Here is a 6704-nt window from a genome sequence, read left to right on the forward strand (position 1 = left end):
AAGAAAAACCACCAATTACACATAGAAACACAGAAATTTAACAAAAGGCTTCAATTTAACAGAGGAATTTATTCCTTAATGTCCATAAACATTTAATAAAGAGGGTACTTGTTTAAAGAAAGAAAGGAAACACATATCAAAGTAACAGTTCAGTATGTACACAATCACGAACATTGAAGGCGAAATCCCAGCTGATACTGGTCACACTGAAACTTCCCATTCAGTCAGTCACGTTCGACGTTACATTGATACTGACGTAATGGGGTCTCGCCTGGGAGCCCAATCACCTCCAAGTGGTACAAAACGAGCCAATGGGAATTGGCCAGAGATTTACATGCCAGATCCCACCCACCCGGCACATCTGGGTATAAATAGGACCGGCATACTCACTTTCATTTATACTTTTGCTTCGGACCCGAGCGGTCACAACTGATCTCTCTTAATCCATTTACCTTTTAAGAGAGAGTGCAAATTTCCATTAAGAGAGCAAAAACAGCAGTTTTAATTGCTATTTGGAGTTTCTCCTCAACTGCAATTTTCATTGCTTTCTGCCTTGAAGCTCGTGGGATTCTCGGCTGGTGTGAAGGCGCAGTTCAGCGGTGTGTGCGTCAGTGTGCTGGCACAGGCAGCACAGCATCTCATTCCTGAGCGTTTCAGCTGTCAGAACAGTCCCTAAAATAGTAGCATGGGCATTCAGCATCTTTTTCAAGATGTCTTTTTGCCCGTGTGTTTCTGGATGCGGTCGTTTCCTGACCTCATCTGATGGCCACGATTGCTGTCTCACATGCAAACAGTGCAGTCTCACATGCTAAATCTGCGCTCATGGTTGGTACATGCCCTCACTGCGAGGGCATGTCCATGTTGGCCTTGCGATCGTGACTTTCCTTCTTTAGCACGGAGGAACAAATCCCTTCTGCTCCTACCCAACCCCCCCCGTGCCTTCTCTCAGTAGAGCCGCAGGTCTGGTTAGCACTTTGGGAGATCTGAGGGTTACAGCTTCTTCGTCGGGTCCACCCCCACGAACCTTCCACTCCTCCAGCACGCCATGTGTCGTTGAGTTTCCGGATGCTGGTGCGGCTGCCTCAACTGAGGTACCCCGCGTCACATTCAGTGCTCCGGATGAGGATCTGATGTTGATCGCTGCATCAGAGAGTGGGCTTTTGTCCTCCGAACAGGATGAGGATGCCGAACTTCCGCCCTCCGTGATGGTCGTTCAGGTGGAATAGGATTCAGAGTTGACAGCCATGCTTGCCCAGGCCGCCGCGGGCATTTGGCTCGACTGGAACCCTCCACTGTGTCCCGAGTGTAAGCATGGCTTGGATATGTGCCCAAAGTTCCCACCACTCCCTTCCAAGACTAGGTGACTTGCAAGCGCTGCCCCTGGAGGAGGCAGACCCAGCCCTTGTGTTGCTTTGTCCTGTTTGCGCTCTGCGTGCAGTCCATGTAAGCGTGCAGAGCGCAAACAGGACAAAGCAGCGCAAGGGCTGGGTCTGCCTCCTGCCTCCTCCTTCAGAAGCTCAGAGCAGCTCTTTGTCTGCTTTGGAGGTCAGCAGAAGGGAAAGGCTGTCTCCAAAGAGAGGTTGGCCCACTGGCTAGTGGATGCCATCGCCTTGGCGTACCAGTCCAAAGGCGAGCCGTGCCCCCTTGGGGTGAGAGCTCACTCCACTCGGGGTGTTGCTTCCTCCCAGGCAATGGTGCACGGCGCCTCTCTGGCAGACATTTGCAGAGCTGCGGGCTGGGTGACACGAACACATTCGCTAGATTTTATAATCTCCGAGTGGACTCTGTCCTCCCGTGTGCTGTCCACGCCATTTCCCTCCAAGGAGGGGATGCGAATGCATATTCTGCTCCTCAGTTCAGTTCCCCAGTTGGTGAACCCTGTGGAGTTCCTCCAGCATCTTGCGGCAGTCAGACGTGGCGGAGGCGTCCAACACCAGGCCCAGTACTCGTGTGCATGCCCGGTCGGCCAGCCCTTGTACTTGGCTAGATGCCCATATGATGTGATTATAACATGGGTAATGCAGGTAATCCCATATGTGTATTGTCCACGGTACGGTTTCCCTGACGGTAAACCTGTGTCTTTCCTTGGGCGGCTCTGCTCTGCCCTGTGTCTGTGCTGTAGCGTTTCCTCCCTGGCTACGTAGGACCTACCTCAGAGATCTACCATATGTAGTACTGCCCCACGGTTCAGTCTATATGTATATTTCCACACGTTACCTCCCTTCGGGCAGGGTGTGGTCTCCGTAGCATTCCCCTCCCTTGGGACTGGGAACTGTGGGATTACAAATTTAAGAATCTGTTTAAGATCTGCTGATCCTACATCCTGACATAACCTCACATGAAATACTAAGGTGGAGTATATTGTATTTACTTTTTGAGGTAAAGATAATGACAATTTAAGGAGCTCAAGGCAGGCAGCCCAGGTGTCTGTAACATTAACCTTTTGTCTTCATGCACTTCCTAACCATTTGGCAGGACAAAGCTCAAGATACAGCGGTGCCTTTGTCTCTATGATAATGTAAAGGTATGGGCGATACTGTCAGACTGAGTGGATTAGCACCTATGCATTTGAATGACACCGTTATGTTGATTAGATCATGGCTGGGAAATGTAGGGAATGGGCTGATTCCTGCACTGCATTTGCATGCTTTGTTTAGATTGTCTCCACCTCTACTCTATGTATCCCTCCCCCTTGAATGTATATGAACTACCAAGTACACTGCCTTAGTTGGACTTGGATGACTACAGCGACGCACAGCGCGATTCTTAATAAAGAGTAACTTCTGCTTGAAAGATATCCCAACGTCTCCTGGTCTCTGATTCGACGAGGAAAAAGTTTCCTACAGTTTTGGTGCCATGACCCGGATAGAGCTTCTCACCTCAATCCTGATTGAAACTTCAAGCACAAGAAAGATCTGATCCAAAAGAAGATCCAAGCTGAATTTTCCTGTACACCCAAGGGTTGGTGAGTGATACTCTATCCAAAAGGACCATTAAGACCAGTACAAAGTTGTTATCCTCTGCGCCGTCAGAGAAGAGTTAACAGACAGCTGTAGGGTTTGGTTAACTAAGTTATCCTCTAAAAATGTTCTTTTAGAGATGAAGTTTATCCTCTGTTCAGGCAGGGAAGATTGGCATCACGTGCTAATATTGGTTTATCCTCTGTAAAGTTAGGGAAGTTTTATCCTCTGCTTTATAAGGGAAGGTTGTTTATCCTCTGTTTAATCAGGGAAGGTGGTGTGTTAACAGAATAGTCATCCTCTACTTTGCTAGAGAAGAAGGTTACAACTGTTACAGTGTGTAAGCAAGTTGGTTCTACTCTGCTCACCAGAGAAGGTTGAATATATTACGATGTGTATTAACTAGGTTAACCTCTGCTCTGTCAGGGAAGTGTTGAAGTGTATTGTTGTGCCAGAAAGACATTACAAAATGTTGAGAAAGAATGCTAGACTAATTCCAACAACTGAGAAAGGTGGACTAGCTACCCCTTTATGGACAGATAGTGAGTTCAAATCATTGTTAGGAAAGCACATGGACTCAATAGTGACTGAGTCAGTCAGATTAGATTTGACAAAGAAATTTGGGATTCATCCAGAAAAAGTTTGGTCAATTGAAGAATGCAAAAAGGTACTTGGTGCTTGCATTCGGAAGAAAAATATGAAGGGCATTATCTGCTGCCACAGAGAATTTACTCTATCCATTGCACAAGAACAAATCCAATGTATTGCTAAGTTAGAAAAGCAGAACAAACAGTTGCGCACTCAAGTGTCTCGTCTCACTCAGAAGTTGGGCCTTAAAGCCTCAACCAAATGTGACTCAAAAGACCAACAGTCAGATGAAATCTATCCTGACTTAGAGTCTTTCTGTAGACTAGAGGGCAATAGCAATACTGGATTCATGGATAAAGATGTAAATGCAGTTGAAGTGTGTGGAGCGAGACAAAAGGCTCAGGGTAAAAGGGGTTGACACAGTTACATCTATAACCCCCATACACCAGTTACAAGCAGTCAGTACTGCTCTAGGTCCTGAAGACATAGAAAGACTTGCTGAGAGTTTGCCATCAGTGCAGAGAAATTTTTCTGAGTTTAGGACAGAGTTGTCCAGGAAAATGAAGCTCTATGATATGTCCCTAGCTGAAGTCACCCAGCTAATGTCACAAATCCTGAAAGAGTCAGAATTCAGTGATTTTGAAAGTGCTGTAAATAATTCTGAGTTTCAGCATTCCAGCAAAGGTGAATTGAGAGAAGGAGTTCTGAGAGTGTTACAGAACCTTGTTGGACCAAAGGTGGACTGGTCAAAGATCACTAGTTGTGTACAGAAGAAGGATGAAACTGTAAGTGAGTACACTGAAAGATTTTGTCAGTCAGCTGCAGCATACAGTGGAATAGCTGACTCTCCAGAGAAGGTGTTAGAGGATAATGGACCACTGGTCCGCATGTGGTTTGATGGGCTCTCATCAGAATACAAAAATGCATTGCCTTTCTTAGACCTCACATGGTCCAATGGAACTCTGCAAAACAACTTAGATCGGTTAGCTATTTGGGAAAGAGACTCGGATGTCAAGACAAGAGTAAAGATTGCAGCAGCATCCTTTAAGGTCAACACAGAGAATCGACAGAAACGTAAATGTCCTAAGAGAGAAGGCAGTTGTCATTACTGTGGTAAACCTGGACATTGGATGAAAGAGTGTAGGAAAAACAAAAAGACATTTAAAGAAATGAACAGCTTTACTCAGCTCCTACTCAGTCTACTTGCCACACTGAAATTGCCCCTCCCCTCTTCTCCAAACTCTTGGAGCAACAGCTTACTGACATGCTAACCATTTGGGCTGTGAGTGCTTAATTTCCCCAGTAATCTACAAGAAAGCTGAAAGACTCATTCTGAACAAAAAAAAGTTGACTGTCACTTCCACCATTTGGGGTACACTGGTTAAGTGCACTCACAGCCTTAAATGTTATGCTACAGCACACTCCATTCACTTATCCATCCTCTGTGGGTTATGATGTCTGCTATGACTGATGTTTCATTGGAAGATGGAGATGTAGCACAGTAAAGTTTACAAATTAACTACAGGGAGAGAATAGGACACACAGACCAGTGAGGAGCCCAAGGAAGAACCGAAGTGCAACAGGCCTCGGGAGCCAACCCTGTGGTGAAGACTTCCTCATAGGTTTCCCCCTCTCAGTAGTTTATCCCCACCTTACTGGTCTATAGGTGTCAAATTGATTAAGACTAGGTTAAAAAAAAAAAGGAACAAAACCACTATACAATCACTAGAAGTTTATGATGATCAGAGTTAGACAGAAAAACTATACGATCATCAGAGGTCTAACGTACTAAAGTCTATGCATGAATACTGCTGGTCTGCTGTTTCTTTGTTTTCTTGTGTTGCAGGTATGTGTATATGCCATGACGGCTCATAAGCAGCACCTGGTGTGAAGCATCACCTCAGATATCCATGAACAACCTTCATGAAGACAGAGTCATCTGAGCAACTCGGAGTTGCACAACAACAAACAATATCTGAGCAACTTGGAACAGACATGGAAATGCATTGGAAATGGACTCTACAGGGAACAGACTCCACAGCTATTCAGGTGCCATGGACTTTTAGGACTTCCACGCTTATGCTACATGGTTTTCTGTGTCATCATGTAGTTTATACAACATATTACCACCCTGCGTTGTATATGTGTGTCAACAGTATACTCAAGTTAAAGAACAACACTTATGTAAATGTTGGACACGACATAGAATAAGATGTATGTGCCTGTATCTGTTACAAGTTACATGACTGGAAGATGGGACTTATGTTAACAAACATAGGTTAAAGAAGGGATTTAAGAAGGTTTAAATTTGTATTATGTGAGAGTTATTAGAACTCTCAAAGGGGGGACTGTGGGATTACAAATTTAAGAATCTGTTTAAGATCTGCTGATCCTACATCCTGACATAACCTCACATGAAATATTAAGGTGAAGTATATTGCATTTAACATTTTGAGGTAAAGATAATGACAATTTAAGGAGATCAAGGCAGGCAGCCCAGGTGTCTGTAACATTAACCTTTTGTCTTCATGCACTTCCTAACCATTTGGCAAGACAAGCTCAAGATACAGCTGTGCCTTTGTCTCTATGATAATGTAAAGGTATGGGCGATACTGTCAGACTGAGTGGATTAGCACCTATGCATTTGAATGACACCGTTATGCTGATTAGATCATGGCTGGGAAATGTAGGGAATGGGCTGATTCCTGCACTGCATTTGCATGCTTTGTTTAGATTGTCTCCACCTCTACTCTATGTATCCCTCCCCCTTGAATGTATATGAACTACCAAGTACACTGCCTTAGTTGGACTTGGATGACTACAGCGACGCACAGCGTGTTTCTCAATAAAGAGTAACTTCTGCTTGAAAGATATCCCAACGTCTCCTGGTCTCTGCTTCGATGAAGAAAAAGTTTCCTACAGAACGCTTCCCTAGCGTTGGTCATAGCAGGAAAGTGGGAATTGAGTTCTGAAGCACTCTTCCCTGGGGTAAGGAACAGCAGCTTTGACCATCTCCTGAGTAAGGCCTTGTCTACTCCATCCCCTTGGTATGGAGGACTTTTTCTCAGCTTACTTCGGATGCTGGGTAGGTTATGATGTTTGAGAGTAGCACTTGCTCTGGGCACGCCGTTGCTTGCCAGCATCTGCATGTCCAAC

The 6704-nt window shown here is 45.1% G+C and overlaps 1 long non-coding RNA gene across 1 annotated transcript; it reads left to right on the forward strand.

Moving 5' to 3' along the window:
• The first annotated feature begins 2302 nt into the window (after nucleotides 1–2302).
• LOC127498438 (uncharacterized) lies at nucleotides 2303–6421 on the forward strand. The gene is made up of 2 exons (XR_007925881.1): nucleotides 2303–2524; nucleotides 6149–6421. It is a non-coding gene; the product is annotated as an uncharacterized LOC127498438 (long non-coding RNA).
• The last annotated feature ends 283 nt before the right edge of the window (nucleotides 6422–6704 follow it).

This window comes from Ctenopharyngodon idella, chromosome 17, assembly GCF_019924925.1.
Source record: "Ctenopharyngodon idella isolate HZGC_01 chromosome 17, HZGC01, whole genome shotgun sequence".
NCBI classification, from domain to species: Eukaryota; Metazoa; Chordata; class Actinopteri; order Cypriniformes; family Xenocyprididae; genus Ctenopharyngodon; species Ctenopharyngodon idella.